This window comes from Orcinus orca, chromosome 1, assembly GCF_937001465.1.
Source record: "Orcinus orca chromosome 1, mOrcOrc1.1, whole genome shotgun sequence".
Taxonomy (NCBI): Eukaryota; Metazoa; Chordata; class Mammalia; order Artiodactyla; family Delphinidae; genus Orcinus; species Orcinus orca.
The window spans coordinates 114891396-114916856 of NC_064559.1; the positions used below are offsets into that span (position 1 = coordinate 114891396).

At 40.4% G+C, this 25461-nt stretch overlaps 1 protein-coding gene across 8 annotated transcripts in view; it reads left to right on the forward strand.

Moving 5' to 3' along the window:
* WDR77 (WD repeat domain 77) overlaps nucleotides 1-25461 on the forward strand; it is a 111516-nt gene that overhangs the window by 57706 nt on the left and 28349 nt on the right. The window lies entirely within an intron of this gene.

Genomic DNA, 25461 nt, shown 5'->3' on the forward strand with positions numbered 1-25461 from the left:
CCTGTTAATATGTAGTGTGTCAATTTAATTATTAGGCCAGCCAAAAGAATTCAAGAGGGGTAAAGGGGAAATTTCCCTTCTCCAAGAATGGTTCAAGATCAAGATGTCTCTCAGTGGAGTGATGATGTCATTTACCCCGCGTTCCAGGCCCTCAAGCAGCAGTGAGTACCTTGTCCTGGAATATCTGGGAGAGTCCTAGGACAGACATTCTGGGTGGACTTGAAACTCGAAGCTAGTTTTGGGAGGCATCTCCCAACTCAGGGCTAAATTATGCAATACGGACAGGGTGGCTCTGGTGGAGACAGGAATGAAAATGACAAGCCACTGTGACACAAATCAAAATGACTTCCCTTTCCTCAGCAGTAATTTTGCATGCCACAATAACTGGCTTCATTGCTCTAATCTTCTCTTTCCCTTTCCTTAACCTTACTTCTGTGAAAATTAATAAAGACAAACTTCTTTTAAAATGGAATTGAGATGCCAGAAGGGGGAGTTCTCACACAGTACCCCTCAAGGTCAATAACAGGAAGGACAGTCGCTTAGAGACCCCAACAGGAAGAGTCATCATCAGGAAAGAATCGTCAGTTACAGGACTCAACAGGAAAGATGTACTTGCATCTCCTACAGGAAATGGACTACCCCAGCTACCTGGCCTATGAGAACCCATCATCTCTCTGAACTCCCACTTTCCTCCTTTCCTTCAAAACAACCCCTCCCAACTTCCTCCTTTTTACTCTGTAAAATAGCTTTCCTCTCCTTTGTTTGTTAGATTTCCCTTGGCTTTTGCTATAGCCTGCATATCCAAAATTGTAATTCTTTGCTGTTCCTGAATAAACCCATTTTGCTTGAAAAGTAACTGGCTGTTTTATTTTTTAAGTTCACACCTGTAAATTGGAAGGCCCTGTAGTGCTCCATCACGTGTCCCTTTGAAGCTACTTAGCTGAAGGCAGTGAGCAAGGGAAAGTCCAGAATTTCCAGAGGGAATTAACAGGAAAGTAATCTCAGAGACTGATTGAAATTAGCCTCAGTTAAAGAACTTTCTAAGTGAATTACCTTCCTACTGACATCAGGATGAGAGGAGTCAACCCAGTTTGGAAGATCCTCATTTTTTTCTGTTTTCAAATTGGTGAAGCAATTGATAATTTTGTGTGGTGATGTGGTGGTGGTGAGGATAACCTCTAGAGTCTCAGGGGTGCCTTTGGATAAATAGAGTTTATCCAGATCTAGGATAATAGGATGAAGAAAGGCAGAGAACTAGAGAAAGAGAACCAGCATGAAGGGTTACGCTGTGGAAGGAATGTGTCATATGACATACACATAGTATATGATAAGTTTATTTGCAGTGCTTCCATTTATTTCAATAAGTATTTACTGAGTCTGTTATTATGTGCTTAGTACCATGATAGGTACTAAGGATAAGATAGATGCAAGATATCCAAGGAAGAAGGAGCTATAAGAGAAGATATCTTAATACAATGTCTCCTACTATGTCAACTAGAGCAAAGAAGATAAATAGGGGAATATTGCCAGTCTGGGGAATGCATGAAGGATATTAAATATTGTTGGGATAACCCAAGGATATTAGATATCTGTTAATTAGCATAGAGCCAGAGCCTTTCAAGACACTATAGGAGAGAAAACGTGAATGAAAGAGTCCCAGGAAGCTTTTTGTCTAGTGGAGAAACAAACATGTATACACCCAGCTGAAAACTGCAATGGAGTGCCATGATGGAATACGTAAAATGTCGTCAGAAAATGATGAGAAAGCAATGGTAAATTCTGCTTGGGTGAAGGATTTAACGGTAGGTAACATTTGAAAAAGGCAGTGAATAATAAGTAGAAATTTGTCAGAGAAGAATGGGAAGGACATTGCGAGAGAATGGAACTCCTCGAGCAAAGGAATAGAAGTGCGAGTGTATAAAACGAGTGTTTGGGTGAACTCTGAGCAATCGAGTAGCTGTAAAACCATATCCTAAAGAGAGGAAAAGAGAAAGAGGGAGGGAAGAGTGATAATGAATATTTTGTGAAGGGAGATGTCATTTTTCTTTCCCTACTGCTGTATTATGATGCCCTTGCTGAAGGGATTTGGGAGTTAATGAGAGGACATGGAGTGTGACTGGTAAGTGGCTTCAAGAAGACCCTAAAGTAACTAAGGGATTGTTCATCTGCAAGCACCAAAAGGCCAGGTTAGCTATATTGACTGCCTTATAGGTTCTATAGGAGGATTTTTTTTTTTTTTGGTATCACTTCATCTATCGCTACTATAGGAGGATTTTTATGATATCAGACTACCAGGAGCAGATGCTGGAGATAAAGATGGATTGCTCAGGACAGGGCTGCATGGGCTGGTGATGATTCCTCTGATATTTCTTGGAGCTTGGACTAGATCAAATCCATATTAGTGAAAGAAGGAAAGGGAACAGGTGATGGCATCTGAGTGCCACTCAAGATCATGCCTTCCCCAGGTTCACCTCCACGGTGGCCAAGACTGGCAACTGTAAGGTATTCATTGACTCAGTGATCACATACATCTGGCTGGATGAGTTTGATGGCATTGACCTTGACTTTGAGTACCTGGGCCCCCAGAGCAGGGGAAAATATTCCAGACACTTTGGTTTCAAGCCTTAACTCATTCACATACACACACACACATACACACACACACACATACACACACACATACCTGGTAAACATACATTCCAGTCCACACAGGGAGATTTTTTCCCTACCAAATATTGTTATATTTTATATATATAAAATTTCATTTTATACAAATTTATATTTATTTATGTATTTATATTTATTTATACTTGTGTTTATATAAATTTATATTAAAATATAAAATTTTATATACTTAACTTAAAATTTGGTTCATGTATGAATACTGTATCTTCCCTAAAATTATTACTATTATAATCACCAATACTGTCCTATCTTTTCCAACAGGAAATGTTATCAGCTTTTTTTTTAACAACTTTATTGGAGTATAATTGCTTTACAATGGTGTGTTAGTTTCTGCTTTATAACAAAGTGAATCAGCTATATATATACGTATATCCCCATATCTCCTCCCTCTTACGTCTCCCTCCCACGGTCCCTATCCCACCCCTCTAGGTGGTCACAAAGCACAGAGCTGATCTCCCTGTGCTATGTGGCTGCTTCCTACTAGCTATCTATTTTACATTTGGTAGTATATATAATACAATGGAATGTTAGCCATAAAAAGAAACGAAATTGAGTTATTTGTAGTGAGGTGGATGGACCTAGAGTCTGTCATACAGAGTGAAGTAAGTCAGAAAGAGAAAAACAAATACTGCATGCTAACACATATATATGGAATCTAAAAAAAAAAAAAAAGGTTCTGAAGAACATAGGGGCAGGACAGGAATAAAGATGCAGACCTACTAGAGAATGGACTTGAGGACACGGGGAAGGGGAAGGGGAAGCTGGGACGAAGTGAGAGAGTGGCATGGACTTATATATACTGCCAAATGTTATCAGCTTTTGAGGCTGAGGCTCAAGCCATCCCTGTCTAATGATCTTGGCAGTTATGTCTGCAGGCAAAGGAACTGTTGTTTTGTGTTATGAAATGGCCAAGATCAGAGCATGAGTCAGGTAGCAATACCCGAAGACCTGAACAGCAAGTCTCATTCCAGTGTGAAATTTAAACCTGAGGGACCCATGGAGCTGCAGTCAGACTAAACTTAACATAGTCTGTACATCTTTGCCTGGTGTTTGTGGGGTTCCCCTTCCCTTTCTCTTCCTCAAGTCTCTTGCCTGACAGCTGCTGTATGCTAATGACTCTCGTCTGCTGCTTAGGGCCTAGAGAGTGTTCCATGTGTCCTGCATGACTTGAGGCTCTCCATGGGCTTGCATGAAAGCATGTGGCCCAGCTACTGTACTGATCCAGGGAGAGGAAGGCTTGTTGCATCCACTGAAGGCATGCCACTAGTGAGAGTAGAAGAGAAGATTTAGAGAAAATTCTTTATTCTGAGTGCAATCAAGCTTACTGTCAATGCCCGCCTGAACAGTGATGGGGCAAGCTAGGTGTGTTGATAATTCCTCTGCTTGTATTTTCCCTAGGACCGTTCTGGGAAAATTTTTTTACATTATAGCCTGACACTAGGCATGAAGAAGTGAAAGGGGTCTGGCTCCAGGGTATTCTTCCCAAGACTCCAACAATAGCTAGTTCATCAGCCCCCTGATCTATCCACTGCATGAGAAACCAGAGGGGTCTCTGAGGTCATGGAGCATCATTATCTAGAGCTGAAGGAAGCCTACTTGGAATGGACCTGAATGGCACACTAATTCATTGGAGATTTAAAGGAATAGAGAAGTTTTTTTCCTGGAAGAAATTCTGAGATCCAAGTTGACAGATAATCAAAGTGCTTTGCAGAGTGACTGTAGTTAATACAGTGTTGCATATTTTTAAAAGTTGCTAAGAGAGTAGATTTTAAAAGTTCTTATGGGACTTCCCTGGTGGAGCAGTGGTTAAGAATCTGCTGCCAATGCAGGGTACATGGGTTCAAGCTCTGGTCCGGGAAGATCTCACATGCCACAGAGCAAGTAAACCCGTGTGCCACAGCTACTGAGCCAGCACTCCAGAGCCTGTGAGCCACAACTACTGAAGCCCGTGAGCCTAGAGCCCATACTCCACAACAAAGAGTAACCCCCACTCACTGCAACTAGAGAGAAAGACTGCGTGCAGCAAGGAAGACCCAATACAGCCAAAAGTAAATAAATAATAAAATTTAAAAAATAATAATAACAGTTTGGTAATGATGTATAATAAAGTTAATCTAAAAAAATTAAAGTTCTCAACACAAGGAAAAAAATTGTAATGATGTAAGGTGATGGATATTAATGAAACTTACTTTGGAAATCATTTCATAGTGAATGCAAATATTGAATCATGTTGTATACCTGAAACGAATATAACATTCCATGTCAATTATTTTTTAAAATAAACTGCTGAGTATTTTGTTGTTGTTGTTGTTGTTGTTGTATGCAGACCTCTCCCTGTTGTGGCCTCTCCCGTTGCGGAGCACAGGCTCCGGACGCGCAGGCTCAGCGGCCATGGCTCACGGGCCCAGCTGCTGTGCGGCATGTGGGATCTTCCCGGACCGGGACACGAACCTGTGTCCCCTGCATCAGCAGGCGGACTCTCAACCACTGCGCTACCAGGGAAGCCCTGCTAAGTATTTTTTTAAATTAATGAAACTACCATATGATCCAGCAAAAAAAAAACCCCAACAAAACAAAAATAAAGTGGGGTAGGGGAATCACGTACAATTACATCTGAGAGCACAGACTTGTTTTGTTGGTCCTGAATGAAAAGCTAGTGCCAACAGGAAGAAATTACAGGGAATCATTTTGCAGATCAATAAAACAATTAACTTTCTAGGGCCAGTTGTTAGATTGAGAGCCACATCATAATGATATCAAATGCCTGATTAGGTGGTTAGCTCAAAAGTGTCCAGCAAAGGCTAAATGAACCTTTTTAATGCTCTGGTGGGAACTTACATCAAACCAGTGGCTTTAAAACTTTTGAAAAAGCATTGTAACTCCTTCTCAAATGAAGTATTTGTCAGATCTCTAATCAGAAAAGATATAAAATTGAAGGGATTCTGGTTGACATGGTTCATGCATCCTTGTCCAGGTTTCTAGGATTCTGTGGATCACCACTGGAAAACAAAACAAAAACCCACACCACCAGATAATCCACTGGGTCCCTGAGAAACGTCTCAGCTGCAGGTATAGCCATGGCCATGGCCTCCGTCTCAGCCATCATGACAATGACAGCTTCAGCGAACAACCCTCCTGTGCCATTTCCCTCCTAGGCTCCTGGGCTTCATCATGTGATGACCTATGATGTTCATGGAGGTTGGGACACTGGCACAGGACAAAACAGCCCCCTGCACAAGGATTCCACTGACCATGGAAATTTTGTCTATTTCAACACTGTAAAGTAGGAGCCATTGGTTAGGACTGGGAAGCAGAAATGGGGAGGAGGGTAGACAGGAACTGGATTTGAGCCTTAAGCTGAATATTCCCCCAGGAACTTGCCACAAGAATATTGGTGAGATGATGGAGTTCCTGATGAGAATCTCATTATGGGGTTCCCCACGTATGGACAGACCAAACACCTTACTTCTTCAAATGGTGGGCAGCACCCACCTCAGGACAGGGTCTATTGGGACCCACACCCAGGAGGCTGGCTTCCGATCTACCATGAGGTAACTCCTCCCAGGAGAGACTGCAGTGGAAACTCTGGTCAGTTAGGGAGTGAGATTAGATAAATTTGGGATCCTTTTGCTAATAAAATAACTCTTGTTGCATAATTGCTTATGTCTCTCCATATACCCCTATTGGAGATGAAAAACATTCCCCAGGAAGAGATGAATCACCTTGGAAATTGAAGTGGTCTTCCTATGTATAAGATAACCTTAGTTTGACTTATAGGAGTGGTAAGCTCATTTTAATAGTAAGAGTTTAAACCCAAGTAAAAATGCAAAATTTTTAAATCTCTGCTTTTTAATTTTTAGAATGCAAAAGCTTTCAGGGAAATAACTCTTTTGTGAGCTCAATGTAATACTCAAGCTACTTCTGTTTAATAAGTATGTCTAAGATAGCTTATTGGGCACTTATATATGTCAGGCAGTGTGCTGGACATTGGGAATATAGTTAAGACATAGTTTCTGCTCTCATGGAGCTCATAGCCCAAGTATAGGAAGCAAAAACACAAAGGAATAATTACAATAAAGTGTGATTTGTGCAACAGTAGAATTGTTCGCATGTGAACATCTAAGAAAAATATTCACCTTTCCTATTGACAACCCCATCACCATGATTTTGCTCACTTGGGTACCTCTGATTAGATATGCACATTTCTTTTTACCTCAAGCCACCATCTCATGGATTAAAGACCAGAAGCCCCCTTAAGACTACAAAGGAATGCATGGATTTGGTTTGACAATACTGAAAGCTATGAGCATAAGGTAAGTTTCAGCCCATGGACCTTAAGACTATTAACATTATCTCTGCCCTTGAAAAATTCATTAAGTGGGAAGAGCCCTAGTTAAGGTGACAGGAAATAACAATTACAGTTACAGCTTTGTTATGGTCTCACTGTGATGTTAAGCCAATAATTCCCATTATTAAGCCTGTTTCCTAATTTTTAAAACAAGGCCACTGGAATGGATAATTTCTGAGCTGCCTTTCCTATGTTCTTGGAACATAGGAAAGGCAGCTCAGAAACCAATGATTGAGATAGCCTTATACACCAGAGGGCAGACAGCAGAAACAAGAAAAACTACAGTCCTGCAGCCTGTAGAACAAAAACCACATTCACAGAAAGATAGACAAGATGAAAAGGCAGAAGGCTATGTACCAGATGAAGGAACAAGATAAACCCCCAGAAAAAACAACTAAATGAAGTGAAGATAGGCAACATTCCAGAAAAAGAATTCAGAATAATGATAGTGAAGATGATCCAGGACCTGGGAAAGAGAATGGAGGCAAAGATCGAGAAGATGTAAGAAATGTTTAACAAAGACCTAGAAGAATTAAAGAACAAACACCTAGAAGATTTAAAGAACAAACAAACAGAGATGAACAATAAAATAACTGAAATGAAAACTACACTAGAAGGAATCAATAGCAGAATAACTGAGGCAGAAGAATGGATAAGTGACCTGGAAGACAGAATGATGGAATTCACTGCTGTGAAGCAGAATGAAGAAAACAGAATGAAAAGAAATGAAGACAGCCTAAGAGACCTCTGGGACAACATTAAACGCAACAACATTCACATTATAAGGGTCCCAGAAGGAGAAGAGATAGAGAAAGGACTAGAGAAAATACTTGAAGAGATTATAGTCAAAAATTTCTCTAGCATGGGAAAGGAAATAGCCACCCAAGTCAAGGAAGCACAGAGAGCCCCATATAGGATAAACCCAGGGAGAAATATGCCAAGACACATAGTAATCAAATTGGCAAAAATTAAAGACAACGAGAAATTATTGAAAGCAGCAAGGGAAAAACGAAAAATAACATACAAGGGAACATCCATAAGGTTAACAGCTGATTTCTCAGCAGAAACTCTACAAGCCAGAAGGGGGTGGCATGATATACTTAAAAGTGATGAAAGGGAAGAACCTACAACCAAGATTACTCTATACAGCAAGGATATCATTCAGATTCTATGGAGAAATCAAAAGCTTTACAGACAAGCAAAAGCTAAGAGAATTCAGCATCACCAAAACAACTCTAAACATATGCTAAGGGAACTTCTGTAAGTGGGAAACACAAGAGAAGAAAAGGACCTGCAAAAACAAACTCATAACAATTAAGAAAATGGTCATAGGAACATACATATGGATAATTACCTTAAACGTGAATGGATTAAATGCTCCAACCAAAAGACACAGGCTTGCTGAATAGATACAAAAACAAGACCCATATATATGCTGTCTACAAGAGACCCACTTCAGACCTAGGGACACATACAAACTGAAAGTGAGGGGATGGAGAAAGATATTCCATGCAAATGGAAATTAAAAGAAAGCTGGAGTAGCAATACTCATATCAGATAAAATAGACTTTAAAATAAAGAATGTTACAACAGACAAGGAAGGACACTACATAATGATCAAGGGATAAATCCAAGAAGAAGATGTGACAATAATTATATATGCACCCAACTTGGAGCACCTCAATACATAAGGCAACTGCTAACAGCTATAAAAGAGGAAATCGACAGTAACACAATAATAGTGGGAGACTTTAACACCTCACTTACACCAATGGACAGATTATCCAAAATGGAAATAAATAAGGAAACAGAAGCTTTAAATGACACAACATATCAGATAGACAGTCTCTTCAATAAGTGGTGCTGGGAAAACTGACCAGCTACATGTAAAAGAATGAAATTAGAATACTCCCTAACACCATACAGAAAAATGAACTCAAAATGGATTCAAGACCTAAATATATTTAGATATTTATAGGACAATCCATCCAAAAACAACAGATTACACTTTCTTCTCAAGTGCACACGGAAGAGGATAGATCACATCTTGGGTCAGAAATCAAGCCTCGGTAAATTTAAGAAAATTGAAATCATATCAAGCATCTTTTCTGACCACAACACTATGAGATTAGAAATGAATTACAGGGGAAAAAAACGTAAAAAACACAAACACATGAAGGCTAAAGAATATGTTACTAAATAACCAAGAGATCACTGAAGAAATCAAAGAGGAAATCAAAAAATACCTGGAGACAAAAGACAATGAAAACATGATGATCTAAAACCTATGGGATGCAGCAGGAGTAGTTCTAAGAGGGAAGTTTATAGCTATAAAAGCCTACCTCAAGAAACAAGAAAAATCTCAAATAAACCATGTAACCTTACACCTAAGGGAACTAGAGAAAGAAGAACAAACAAAACCCAAAGTTAGCAGAAGGAAAGAAATCATAAAAATCAGAGTAGAAAGAAATGAAGTAGAAACAAAGAAAACAATAGCAAAGATCAATAAAACTAAAAGCTTTATTCCTGTTTCACCCCTAGGTTTTTCATGACATTTTTTTTTCTTAAATTCCATATATATGTGTTAGCATACGGTATTTGTCTCTCTCTTTCTGACTTACTTCACTCTGTATGACAGACTCTAGGTCTATCCACCTCATTACAAATAACTCAATTTCGTCTCTTTTTATGGCTGAGTAATATTCCATTGTATATATGTGCCACATCTTCTTTATCCATTCATCCGATGATGGACACTTAGGTTGTTTCCATCTCTGGGCTATTGTAAATAGAGCTGCAATGAACATTTTGGTACATGACTCTTTTTGAATTATGGTTTTCTCAGGGTATATGCCCAGTAGTGGGATTGCTGGGGGGTGAAACAGGAATAAAGACACAGACTTACTAGAGAATGGACTTGAGGCTATGGGGAGGGGGAAGGGTAAACGGTGACAAAGCGATAAAGAGGCATGGACATATATACACTACCAAACGTAAGGTAGATAGCTAGTGGGAAGCAGCCGCATAGCACAGGGAGATCAGCTCGGTGCTTTGTGACCGCCTGGAGGGGTGGGATAGGGAGGGTGGGAGGGAGGGAGACGCAAGCGGGAAGAGATATGGGAATATATGTATATATATAACTGATTCATTTTGTTGTGAAGCTGAAACTAACATACCATTGTAAAGCAATTATACTCCAATAAAGATGTTAAAAAATAAAAAATAAAAAAATAAAAAAAAAATAAAACTAAAAGCTGGTTCTTTGAGAAGATAAACAAAATTGATGAACCATTAGCCAGACTCATCAAGAAAAAGAGGGAGAGGACTCAAACCCATAAAATTAAAAATGAAAAAGGAGAAGTTAGAAGAGACACCACAAAAATACAAAGCATTCTAAGAGACTACTACAAGCAACACCACGCCAATAAAATGGGCAACCTGGAAGAAACGGACAAATTCTTAGAACCGTATAACCTTCCAAGACTGAACCTGGAAGAAACAGAAAATATGAACAGACCAATCACAAATAATGAAAATGAAACTGTGATTAAACATCTTCCAACAAACAAAAGTCCAGGACCGGATGGCTTCACCGGTGAATTCTATCAAACATTTAGAGAAGAGCTAACACCCATCCTTCTCAAACTCTTCCAAAAAATTGTGGAGGAAGGAACACTCCCAAACACATCCTATGAGGCCACCATCACCCTGATAACCACACCAGACAAAGATACTACAAAAAAAGAAAATTACAGACCAATATCACTGATGAATATAGATGCAAAAATCCTCAACAAAATACTAGCAAACAGAATCCAACAACACATTAAAAGGATCATACACCATGATCAAGTGAGATTTATCTCAGGGATGCAAGGATTCTTCAATATACGCAAGTCAATCAATGTGATACACCATTTTAACAAATTGATGAATAAAAACCATTTGATCATCTCAATAGATGCAGAAAAACTTTAGACAAAATTCAACACCCATTTATGATAAAAACTCTCCAGAAAGTGGGCATAGAGGGAACCTACCTCAACATAATAAAGGCCATATACAACAAACCCACAGCAAACATCATTCTCAAAGGTGAAAAACTGAAAGCATTTCCTCTAAGATCAGGAAAAAGACAAGGATGTCCACTCTCACCACTATTATTCAACATAGTTTTGGAAGTCCTAGCCACAGCAATCAAAGAAGAAAAAGAAATAAAAGGAATCCAAATTGGAAATGAAGAAGTAAAACTGTCACTGTTTGCAGATGACATGATACTATACATACAGAATCCTAAAGATGCCACCAGAAAACTACTAGAGCTAATCAATGAATTTGGTAAAGTTGCAGGATACAAAATTAATGCACAGAAATCACTTGCATTCCTATACACTAATGATGAAAAATCTGAAAGAGAAATTAAGGAAACACTCACATTTACCATTGCAACAAAAAGGATAAAATACCTAGGAATAAACCTATTTAGGGAGACAAAAGACCTGTATCTAGAAAACTATAACACACTGATGAAAGAAATTAAAGATGATACCAACAGATGGAGAGATATACCATGTTCTTGGATTGGAAGAATCAATATTGTGAAAATGACTATATTACCCAAAGCAATCTACAGATTCAGTACAATCTGTATCAAATTACCAATGGCATTTTTTATGGAACTAGAACAAAAATCTTTAAATTTGTATGGAGACACAAAAGACCCTGAATAGCCAAAGCAGTCTTGAGGGAATAAAATGGAGTGGGAGGAATCAGACTCCTTGACTTCAGACTATACTACAAAGCTACAGTAATCAAGACAATATGGTACTGGCACAAAAACAGAAACATAGATCAATGGAACAAGATAGAAAGCTTAGAGATAAACCCATGCACCTATGGTCAACTAGTCTATGACAAAGGAGGCAAGGATATACAATGGAGAAAAGACAGTCTCTTCAATAAGTGGTGCTGGGAAAACTGACCAGCTACATGTAAAAGAATGAAATTAGAATACTCCCTAACACCATACAGAAAAATGAACTCAAAATGGATTCAAGACCTAAATGTAAGACCAGACACTATAAAACTCTTAGAGGAAAACATAGGAAAAACATTCTTTGACATAAATCTCAGCAATATCTTTTTTGATCCACCTCCTAGAGTAATGGAAATAAAAACAAAATAAACAAATGGGACCTAATGAAACTTCAAACCTTTTGCACAGCAAAGGAAACCATAAAGAAGACAAAAAGACAACCCTCAGAATGGGAGAAAATATTTGTGAACGAATCAACAGACAAAGGATTAATCTCCAAAATATATAAACAGTTCATGCAGCTCAATATTAATGAAACAAACAATGCAATGCATAAATGGGCAGAAGAGCTAAATAGACATTTCTCCAAAGAAGACGTACAGGTGGCCAAGAAGCACATGAAAAGCTGCTCAACATCACTAATTATTAGAGATATTCAAATCAAAACTTCAATGAGGTATCTCCTCACACCAGTTAGAATTGGCATCATCAGAAAATCTACAAACAAAAAATGCTGGAGATGGTGTGGAGAAAAGGGAACCCTCTTGTACTGTTGGTGGGAATGTAAATTGATACAGCCACTATGGAGAACAGTATGGAGGTTCCTTAAACAACTACAAATAGAATTAACATATAATTCAGCTATCCCACTACTGGGCATATACCCAGAGAAATCCATAATTCAAAAAGACACATGTACCCCAATGTTAATTGCAGCACTATTTACAATAGCCTGGTCATGGAAGCAACCTAAATGCTCATTGACGATGAATGGATAAAGAAGATGTGGTATATATATACAATGGAATATTACTCAGCCATAAAAAGGAACGAAATTGGGTCATTTGTTGAGACGTGGATGGATCTAGAGACTTTCATACAGAGTGAAGTAAGTCAGAAAGAGAAAAACAAATATCAGATATTAACGCATGTATGTGGAACATAGAAAAATGGTACAGATGAACCAGTTTGCAGGGCAGAAGTTGAGACACAGATGTAGAGAACAAACGTATGGACACCAAACGGGGTAAGCTGCGGAGGGGGGTGGGGATGGTGGTGTGATGTATTGGACGATTGAGATTGACATGTATGCACTGATGTGTATAAAATTGATGACTAATATAACCTGCTGTATAAAAAAATAAATAAAATTAAATTTAAAAATAAAAAAAAGAAATCAATGATTTACATATATGTCAGGATTCATGTTTATGTATTATATATAATTTATATAACACATATATAATATATATATATAATACATGAACATGAATCACTGACATTTACCTTCTTAGACATGTACACAGACACACATATACGCTAATACCCAAAAGACCTTTACAAATAAACACGCTCACTTCTTGTTCTTTGTAATCAAATCCAGGGGTTGTGGTAGAGAAGAAATTGAAACTAGAATATTTGTTTTTTCTTCACCAACTCCGACAAACTCTTTTATCTCTAACTGCATGTTCTGCCTTGCCTTTCTATCTCTGTTCTCCCTCCTTCGATAAGTTTAGAGAAGAGTAAGCAAAGGTAAGATAAAGGAAGATGAGATTGTCCTGGGGCAGCAGGAGGGAGGTTCTGAGTGTTCATACCCCTTTGTTCATAAGAGAGGAGATAGAATTAAAGCTGCCAAGAGGAGGAACATTACCCCTTATATTGATGAGCAGGGTAATGATGCCATGGGGGGGTCACAGAGGGCCCAATAATTTTGCTGGCATAACTTTTAAGAAGGAGATGGTAAAGCTAACCATAATCAACCCTATTACCACTAATGCAAGTGTGTGAGAAGTGGGTAGCCTCAGTCTCTCAGACCTTGACGATTCATTGGTGACCAAAAGGGGACTTGATGGTTCCTGTAGGTGCATTTGCCAATAAAATCCTGGCCTCAGGACCATGTCTGCATGCTTGTTGGAGGCTGCTGGCACTCCATAAGCGTAACTGAAGACAAAGCTCTCTCTGCTTAGAGAGTTCCTTTTTGAGATTATGACAATTTTTTTTTTATTCCATTGAAAGAGAAGGAAATGTACATGTTACTGGTTATTTACAATGTGCTAGCTTTTTAACATATGTTATTCCATTTAATTCTTATAATAAGCCTAGAGGCTGGATTACATGAAGAATGCATGATGAATGTATGCTCAACAAATGGAAGTGTTATTATTATGAAATATGTATTATAATTTTCATTTTCTAATAAGGAAATTGATGCTAAGAGAGGTTAATTTACTTTTGGAGGACATATAGTAAATGGTGTACTAGTATTTGGTTTACAGGTCTGAATAATTCCAAACTTATCCTCTATTCACCACACCTTAACAGACTCCCAGTTTGTAAGAACACTTGTCATTCCAAGAGCCTCTTGTATAGGGTTCGGTTGGCTTCCTCTTTTGGAAAACAATATGGCTGTATATAACAGGAATTGTGTAAATATGTATACTCTTTAGCCTCCAATTTCAATTCTTGGGTATTTTTGGAAAGACAATATGATCAAAGCATTTATGTATTAAGGTATTTCTCAGAGTCTTGCTTATGACTGTAAAATATCACAAGAGTGAATAATGGTGTATTAAATTATATTTCATAAACATGAAAAAGTATTTTAAATCATTAAAAATAAGTATAAAGATTAAGCAGAAACATGAGAAATGTTTATTTGTCATCCAAAGTGAAAACAAAGATAAAAAACAGGATTTTTATGCTGTGATGGTGACCTTGTAAATAATGATGGTGGGTGCATGAAGACTGTGATTAACATGCAAAAGTGATGAGTTACTTTACAGTGGTATGATGATGTTTTTCTTTATATTATCTTTGTACAAAGGTATTGCATAGTGCTTTCAATAATTTTATAGTGTTTTAAGAGACTTTGTGCTGGGTTGTTAGATGACACTCATATCACAAGTGAAGTTTCTGAAAGCCAATGGATTTGACGGATGGTGCCATGGTTTGGGGTCTTGGCTTAGATGACTTCTTGGGAAACTTCTGCAGTGAGGGTTTATACCTTCTGATCTCCAAGCTCAAGTCTCTGCTGGGGCTTTAGACACCAGGTAATTAGAGAAACACCTTGAACCAAAAAAACTATACTTCCATACACATTGGTTCACTTACTGATTCTCTAGGAAACAGAGGCACAAGGCATAATTCCTGCTGTGGGGATTTAAATTTATTTTTGCAGAGAAAAATTAAAAATTCTAGCAAGGATGACCATATGCTTTACTTCCCAACCTGGGATACTTTTTTTCCCCTTCTCTAAAAACAACTTTATTGAGGTATAGTTTACATACCATGAACTTTACTCATTTTAACAATACAATTTTACAATTTCACTCATATTGCGATTCAAAGATTTTTGTAAAATTTACAGACCTGTCACCATAAATCAATTTTAGAACATTTTCATCATCCTAGAAAGATCTCTCAGGGAACTTTCCTGATGGTCCAGTGGGTAAGACTCCACGCTTCCACTGCAGCGGGTGTGGGTTTGATCCCTGGTCGGGGAACTGAGATCCCACATCCTGCGCAGTGTGGCCAAAAAAAAAAAAAAAAAAATCCCTCAAACAACCCATTTGCAGTCACTCCCCATTCCTGCTCAGCCCCAGGCAACACTAATCTGCTTTCTGTGTCTACAAATTTGTTTCTTCAGGATACTCATATGCATGGAATTGTAGTATTCATGTTGTAAATGTATCAGTACTGGGACATTTTTGAGTGAATAATAGTACAACCCTATAGAGTCCACAGAAACGTGGGATGGATGGTCATCCTATTTAGAGTAGGCCAGAGCCCATGAACCATTTCACCTAGGCATAGGACATTACAATTTAAATGATGTACCATGAGCGTCAGTACCTTGAACATCAAGACAACTTATGGTTTCTAACATTCAATAATTTCTCATCTGAGAGTTTGAGATGGGCTTTTGGGGTAAATTATTGAACAAAGCCCTAGAAAATATGCACTTTTCCATCTGTCAGTATGTTATATACAAAATTACTGCCTTGCTATGGTGAACTTGAGACTAATTCATTTTGCCTATCAAGAAACAGCTATTGCTGTGTAACCCAGCAAAGAAACTAAATACCAAATATTTCAAGACTATATATTTTCTCCAGTCTATCTAGTGAAAGGAATAAAACTAGCATTCTTTTCACTTTGAGCAAAGAATCCTGTGGTAATCTGCAACTCTGCTCTCATCTTTGGTGAAAAGCGTCCTCCTACCTCTAATCTGGATTGATTTGGATTTAAGAAGAGAAGACTTTTCTAATTTTGTATGTTTAGGGTATTGATCCCTCTATTATTCTAGTGAAGAGCTCACTTTAGACTTATCTGAATGTGGAATCAGTATGTTGTTTTCTTTCCAGAGATTACCATTGATAAAAAGATGATTCAAATTATAATAAACTAAAAGATCTAGATGAACAAGTTGTAGGGAAACATGAACAAATCAAATTGACATAAAAAGAGGTAGAAAACTTAAAACAGACCAATAACCTTGGAAGATGTTGAAAGTGCTATTAAAAATTACCCCCAAAGCTACCAGGCCCAGACAGTCCTCAAACATTTAAGAAAGAATTAAGAACTTCCAGAGCCTAAAAAAATCTTTTCAATTTATTTACATTTCAACTAAACCTGATAGAGATAAAGAATAAGCATATATGTATTGAGCATCTATTATTTCCCAGGATTCTGCTAGGCCCTGGGGATCAGAAGCAAATAAAGTATATAAATTTCTTTTCTTCATGGCTTTTCTAATCCATCAGAATAAATCATATACCTATATGGGAAAACTCAACATTATAAATTTGTCATTTTTCACATAGTAATTTCTAAATGTATCACAATGTAAAAATCCCAGAGCTGTGTGTGTGTGTGTGTGTGTGTGTGTGTGTGTGTTTTAATTGGATAAACTGATTATCAGGTTAATCAAGAAAAATACACTAGTGAAAGTGGTCAAGGAAATATTTCTTTAAAAATTTGGAATAAGGCTTCCAAATTGCCTTTCAGTGATTCTTGCCTCCTTGTCTTCATGCCCTTGTATCATCCCCTCCCACACTGATAAGACTGGCCTGTGTAACCAATAAGGACACTGTGGATACGTTGGAGTGGGACTTCCGTCATGCTCTTTCTTGGTTCATTTACCCTGGGAGTATCAGCTGATATTCCCCCAGGGCCACAGGGAGGTACAGAGACCTCCTGCCAACAGCCAGCACCAGCTTGCCAGCCATGTGAGTGAGTCATTTTAGGAAGGGATCCTTCAGACGCAGTCAAGCCTTCAGTAACTGCTCCAGTCAACATCTTGACTGCAACCTGCAGTCAAGAGAACCCAATGGTTCTCATCAGAGAACCCAATCCAGAACCAGTCAGCCAAAGCTGCTCCTGAATTATAGACTCTATATGAAATAATACATATTTCTTATTGTTTTAAGTGGCTAAGTTTGGAGATAATTTGTTATACAGCAATAGATAACGAATAGAGTCAGGAATAGCTTGGTTGTTGATATTTGTCCATGAGACTGCCCAACACCAAAACTGTTGAAGAAGAGATATCCATTTATTCAACCAACTTGTATCAAGTGCCTAGTCTGTGTCAACTTCCAGGGATCCAAAGATGAACTCGAGAAGACTTAAAGGAGGCTAGATACACTGAAGAAATTCTTGGCTCAACCTGAGGACCTGCTTTAAGGCCAAGGCTGGCAGCTGCCCCTCCACCTGTGCCAACTCTTAACTGCCTGGTTGGCTTAGGGCCAGGTTTGAGAGATATGGCTGCTGGCAGTGGCAAATCTATGGCCTTGGGGCATCAGGTGAGATAAAACAAGCCCTGACCTCTGTAACTCCTGCCCACCTTGTAGCACTGACTACTCTCCCAGGAGCACCTCTCCTTCCTTCCCCCACACCTTTAAACCTCATCTGTTTTTCCTAAGGAGTCAAGCTCTAGCAAAAATAAGACACAATGTTCCTTGTACCCTAATACCCCCATCCCTCCAAGAATGAGGAGGAGGAGGCGGAGATACAAGGTCGATGTTTCTCTGGCAGCAGCTGCTTTCTTTCCATCTCTCCCCTGGGCTGGAATAAGAGGGGAGAGCTGGCAGCTGCAGCATCCTATGTCTGCCCCTGTCCTTTCCCTCCAGAACTATGACAGTAAAATCACTAGGGGACAAGGGGGAGAAGATGAGCAGGGCTAACCCTTCCCTGAACCAGGTTCCTTCCAGGACCCTTGCCACTGGCCTTAAATGGTCCTATAGGAGGAAAATTACATGCCTTAAATGAATACTCAATATCGCAAATAACCGCCCCCTGCAATGTGTTTTCCTGGTTCTGGGCCCTTACCTTGGGACCCTCACTCCAGCATTGTGCCCTTCATTCCTTCCCTGGGCTTCCACATCCCCAGGGAGACTTGGCCTCAGTACTAAGCTAAGGCTTCCATTTGTAAGCAGTTCTTTCAAAGTAGCCAGGCCTGGGCTAGTGAGGGAACTCTCCTGGGATTCTCTTCCCCTTAGATTCTCATGAATCTGGGATGAAATGGGATGGGTGGAGATATGAATGTGACAGCCTCGGGCATCTGTGATCATAACGTGGCAGCTGTGCTGTTATCAGAATGATAAAAGGGGTCTCCTCTTTACATAAGGACTGCGCCAAGAGGCTGCCCAAGGTGGCCAGTGTGTAGGCATGGTGGGGAGGATGCTGCTCTGGGCTTGTGAGTCTCCTACTCTTTTTGCCCTTCTTCCTTCCCACAGGTCATGGGGTGTCCCTGGGAATGGGGAGGAGGGCAGGCTTCTGATTCAGTGAGGCTTCTACCTGCCGCCCTCCCCCTCCCCCACCCCAATGCCTTGGGCTCTGAAAGGCCACTGATAAATCCAAAGGCCTTTGGGCCCTTGACATCCTGGAAGTCTCCTGGGTAGCAGCAGGTCCTAACTGGGAAACCCATTTGAGGACTCCTTGTTTTTGTATTTTGTTTCTTTGTTTGTTTCAGGCTTGGCTCTTCTGCTGCAGGTACAGCTAGGTAAGGAGTAACACAGCTTCCTGTCCACACTCCAGTTTTCCTGATCATTACTCCTTTTTCCCTCCTTCCTTCCAACTCTGCATTTCCTTCTCCTTTCGTGACGTCAGGACTAGAACCCCAGTGTGGGTTGGGGCGCAGGCTGCTGTGGTCCCAGCAGCGGTCAGCATCCCAGACTGATCCTGATCCACTGCCTCCTTAGGCTCCAACAATGGCTGCCCTTGCCCTGTTGAGATGCCTTCTGGGTCCAAGCCAGCTACATCCCTCACAACTACACGGTCCGCTGGGCCATAGCAGCCCTGGCCCTACTGCGGAGCTGCACTGCAGAGAAAGAGTAGCCAGAGCGGGTGCTCTACTGAGGCTGGGGCACGCACTGGGGCAGTGGTGGGAAACCGGTCTGAGTCCCAGGCAGTTTCAATCTGCTTCCTCCACCTTGTTTTGAGGATTAGCAAGTGTGTGTACACTCTTCAAGAGTGGAGTCTAGGCTTCTTATAGCTCCTTGCCCGTCCCACTAGTTTTCAAAGCACCTAAGGGGACTTATCCTCCTGGTGTTGGACCCCAGGGCTGGGACGTCCAATATGTGGCCCGCCAGGGAGGATCTCTGAGCCCACATAATCCTCCTCCTCTTCTGTGTCCCCTCCCAGGGGTGCAGGTCCTGACCTGATCACTTCTCTTCCCTTCCTACCTGATTACATGTGGATCTTTCTTACAGCTTTGGTTGTATAAAAGTCATTCTGCCAGTCTCCAGTTTGTTTTCAGTGAGAATTACTCCACATGTAGTTGTGTTTTTGATATGTTCATGGTGGGAGGTGAGCTCCACATCCTCTCACTCCGTCATATTGATCTCCCCTCTGAGGGTGTATAAACATGTGTTTATAGACTATAAAACTGCTGACTATGGCAGAGGATCTAAATTTTCTAGATATTAAGACACCTTCAAATACAGGATTCAGAAAATATTTAATAGCATATTCTTTGTGGTGTCAGAAGTGCCTCATTAAATGTATTCACAGATTGTAAATCACATCTTAATTTGGGAGCAGTAAATATAGAAAACAAACATCATAGAATCAAAGAAATATAGTTATCTAAACCACTGCCCTTGAAAGATCTCACTACAAAAGAAAATGTACATGTACCTTTGATCTTATGAATAAGTAGAAAAATACTATTCAATGGGTATACCAAAGAAAAAAAAGTTTAAATTAAAAATATTCATCCATTAATTAACATTAACATTTTTGAGTTCATCTTAACTGTAAAAATACAACAGGGGTTATTATAAAATGCAAATTAAAAATTAATATTAGAATGGTGTGGGGAGGATTCCTGGATCTGTGATGTTAATACAGACAAACTCTCTGCCTAGATTCACCGCCATGGTCTCCACAGCTGTCAAAAGCAAAATCTTCATCTGTCCTGTCATTGACTTCCTTTGTCAACATGGATTTGATGACATTGACTTGGATATAGAATATCCAGGGATATAGAATATCCCAGGGAATATCCCTCCCACCTGAGGACAAACAGTGATTTACCATCTTGATTAAGGTGGGAATGAAGCACTAGCTCTGTGTCTTCTTGTAGGGAGGCTGGTACCTTAGTAGATTTTCTGTAAGAGTTGCATTTCCTGGGGATAGCAAAGGATGCTGCCCTCGGAAGTACACTAGTGAAGGTGTTTGTGGTTTGCAGGCAACAGAAACAGACTAGCTAACTCAAGCCAAAAGAGGATTTATTGAAAGGATACTGGTAGCTGAAGGAACCCAAGGAGGACATTCTTGAGTTGAGGAGGTGGAACCATTTGTTATATCATTTGTTCAGTAAGTATTTATTAAGCATCTACTGTGATCCAGACATTGTGCTTTTCACTAGAGATAGAGCAGTGAACGAGACAAGCATGATCCCTGCTCTTGTGGGGTTACAGCATAGTGGAGGATACAGAGGGGGGAAAAAAAAGAAAAGAAAGAAAAATAAAATGAAAAAAGAAAAAAATCAAATAACTGCGAATGGTGATAATAGCAGTGATAGCAGCAAATAGGATGGTCGGGACAGGGGGCCTTCCCAGAGGAAGTGATATTTAAGCTGCAATAAGAAGAGTTAAAAGGAGCCAGGCATACAAAAGATAGGAAGAAGAATTTTCTAAGGAAGTGGTAACGGCATTAGCAAAGGACTGAAGGCAGGAAAGAGGCATGGCTATTAAAAATTGAGAGACTAGAGCTTTAAAAGGGAGAGTGAAGTCACAGCAGGCAAGATAGCTCCTAGACTCTCTGCCAGGAGTTCCTGGGCTTTTTCTTTAGAATTGTCATAAAGTGTGACTTGGATTCAAGGACTGTTAGTGTCCTTGTACCTCTTTGGTCCAAGTTACACCTTGCCAGAACCTATCCCTATATTTCAGGGGTTATTTCCAGAAATAAGGGAATTGCTATAAGCTGGAAAGCAGCCCCAAATGTACATACTATTGGACAGAGATAATGAAGACAACCGCAAAAATTCACCCTTTGTTCTCTCCAGGAAATGCTACAGGCTTTTGAAGAAGAAGCTAAGGAAACAGGATACCCAAGACTACTGATCACAGCAGCTGTATCTGCTGGCAAAGGGACCATTGACACAAGATATGAAATTGCAGAGGTTGGGAAGTGAGTGTGATGAACTTCCCATGGCCCCCAAATCCTAGAGCAGAGATTTGTAAACTTTTTGGTGGAGAGCATCCCAAGTAGTTATGTAAACATAATGTTGAGAAAGCTGGTACCTTCAATTGCCAAAGAAGTTTGGGGAATTAATGGCTTCGGGATAAAGAGCTGACTCCTTTAAATTGCCACTATGATGGGTGTTGGGGAAAAGAGGAACAAGATTCAAGACCTTGGCAAATCCTTATGTGTAATAGAAATTACCATTAGCAGTTCCTTTTGGAAAAGGTTGTAAAATCAGGAGAACTATTATTGACAAAGCTACTCATTTGTGCTTACCATGGCCCTGGAGATGTGTATTTCTAAAACACACTCTTCTAACAACATATCTTTCCCTCTTCTCTGGGTTTGCCCTTAATCTTTCAAGGAAGTAAAGGAAACTTTCTGTCTAGTCCTATGGGAGTCACAGAAGATAATCTGCTCCCTGGAGACACCAAGGGAACCACATTAGTGGGGCCATATGGACATCTACTTGACATCATGAATTTCCACAGCTACCATTTCTTGCTCTTAAATTGTCTATAAGAAAATGCTCCCAGGATCTTGATGGCTCCAAATCTCTTGGTCCAGGCTCCTTGATCCCATCAGTGTGATGACCTATGACTTCCATGGTGTCTGGGGCACATATACAGGACACAACATTTTCCTGCATGTAGGAAGCAAGGATGGAGGTGACATGTGTTATTGCAACTGTGTAAGAAAGAAAAGACTCAAATCATATGCAGAAGGGAGATGGGGAAGGGATTGGGAGTCTTGGTTGTTGGAAAACAGGATTTCTCTTTGGGGGACAATTAGCTAGACTTTGTTGATCATATGGAACAAACACTGGTGAGGAATAATGTCTGTGTCGCCTTCTGCAGGAATATGCCATGAAGCCCTGGAGAGACAGTGGGGTCCCTTCGGAGAAGCTAATCATGGGTTTCCCCACCTATGGGAGGACTTTCCGGCTCAGCACTTCTGACACCTCAGTCTGTGCCCAATCTCTGGAGCAGGGTCATCTGGTCCTTACACAGGTGAGGCTGGCTTCTGGGCTTACTATGAGGTAACTAACACAGCTAATTCAGGCTAAAATGCCCTGGGGAAAATTCTTCCACTCTCCAAGTCATCTTGCTACCCTTCTGCTCTTGAGATCCTATATCCATCCCAGCTTTCACAGATCTGACAGCTCTGAGCATAGCAGCCTGTGGAAAGGCAGGTTGATGGCTGTGTAATACTTTTCACTTAAAAAAATCAATCTGAATTTCCTTTTTGGGTTTTGAAGTGTATAGCACCATCTTTGCCACAGCCCAAAGCAATACTGAATTTTAGTATGCCCGCGTAAATAGGTGGAGAAGGATTTCAACAGACTAGCCTGGGGATGGCAAATATTTTGATCTCCCTGCCAATCTGCATTGATTGATTTTACTCAAATTCTATGCTGAAAATCCAGGGAATGATTAGCAGTGTTTGCCAAAGACTAGAGTGTTTGTGGAAGAATGATCTCAGCACATATGGTCATGCTTACCATTTCTCAACCTCTGGGTACAGAATTAGAATTTCACTTGTTCATAGCCTGTTTTCATAGAAATTTGTGTTCATTTTATGAAACAAAATCACTTTTGAGAGAAATATGTGAAATTAATGGTGATATTTCATAACGTCCCCTTTTCTATCCCCCTCCCATTTCTTACTATTTTTCTCCCATTTAAGTCCTTTTTCTTCCAATATATGACATAATCTGTGACGTGTTCAATGTTGCCTTCTTCATTCCCCGCATAGATCTGCATATTCCTAAATAAAGCCACAAATGCCTGGACTGAAGACCAAAAAGTCCTATATGCTTATAAAAACACTGAATGGTTTGGTTATGACAATATTGAGAGCTATGGATATAACGCATGAACAGTGTAAAAAAATTACAATTCTAGCTTTGAATCTTAAGCTCATCAGGAGCCCATTTCACTAAGATCTATGGTTTCAAAGTTTTAAATATGCACAAAGTGGAGTAGACACCAGGCAATGTCTAGATAAGTACTTCGAATGTGGCTCCTATGAGGTCTGACCTTGACACACCTACAGTAACTTGTGAGACTTCAGGGCATCATTACAACTGGGAGTGGAGGACAGATACAATCCACTAGCCTCCCTGGGGAGTCCTTCTCATACTTCAGCCAGGCCCAAGGAGCCAGTAGATGAGTTTATTTTGATTCCTGCTGTATCCCCAGTGCTTGCCACTACCTGATCCATGGTAGGAACTCAATATGATGATGACTGACAGACTAAATAAATGATGTAATGAGAAAGGAGGATTTTTAATTTATATATTTATTTATTTATTTGGCTGCGTGTGGTCTTAGTGGTGGCAGGCAGGCTCCTTAGTTGCAGCTCCAGGGCTCCTTAGTTGAAGCTCACCGGCTCCTTAGTTGGAGCACGTGGGCTCCTTAGTTGCAGCTCGCCGGCTCCCTAGTTGCAGCACGTGGGCTCCTCAGTTGTGGCAGGCAAACTTTTAGTTGCGGCATGTATGTGGGATCTAGTTCCCTGACCAGGGATCGAACCCAGGCCCCCTGCATTGGGAGTGCAGAGTCCTATCCACTGTGCCACCAGGGAAATCCCTGAAAGGGGCGATTTTTGACTCTGTGAGTTTTACATGAATATGGGAAAGGCAATCAAATCAGGACATTCCCACTCCATGCCAGGGAACTCAGACACTTGGAAGAGCTCCTTTTCAGTTATTGTATTCTTCAACTCTGTTTGGTTGTTCTTTATATTTTCTAACTCTTTGTTAGAAACTTCTTGTAACTTCTCACTCTGTGCATCCATTCTTTTCTCAAGTTCTTGGATCATCTTTACAATCATTACTTTGAACTCTTTCTCAGGTAGATTGGCTCTCTCCACTTCACTTTGCTGTTCTTCTGGGGTTTTATCTTGTTCTTTCATCTGAAAATATTCCTCTGCCATCTCATTTTGTCTAAACTTCTATTTGTATTTTTATGTATGTGGAAGGTTAGTTATATTTCTCAGCCTTGGAGAAGTGGCCCTCTGTAGGGGATGTCTTATGTATCCCAGGAGTACACTCCCCTCTCATCTCCCAAGGACCAGGGACCAGCTGGTCCCAGGGTAGGTTCTGAACTGTGTTTGAAGAGTCAGTTCCACAGGCTGCAGGACTGTAGTTTCCTTGTTTCTGGTGTCTGCCCCCTGGTGGGTGAGGCTGGTCTAGAGGTTTGTGCAGGCTTCTTGGTGGGAGGGGTCAGTACCTGCCCACTGGTGGGTGGAGCTGGGAGTCTTGGCCCTCTGGTGGGTAAGGCCATGTCAAGGGGCATGTCTAGAGGTCGCTGTGGGCTCAGGAAGTCTTTTGACAGCCTGTCTGCTGATGGGTGGGGCTGTATCCCCATCCAGTTTGTTGTTTGGCCTGAGGCGTCCCAGCACTGGAGCCTAGAGGCTGTTGGATGGGGCCAGGTCTTGGTGCTAATGACCCAAGCAAGATGTCAGCCTCCAGCAAGAGTTCATGCAGATGAACACTCCCCAATATTTTCACCAGCAGGGTCTATGTCCCCAGGATGAGCTGCCCCCGCCCCCCCAGGAGAACCTCAAATACCAGCAGGTAGGTCATGCCCAGGCTCCTATGAAGTTACTGCCTTTGCTCTGAGACCTGGTGTGTGTGAGATTTTGTGTGCACCCTTTAAGTGAGGTCTCTGTTTCCCCCAGTCCTGTGGAGCTCCTGCAATTA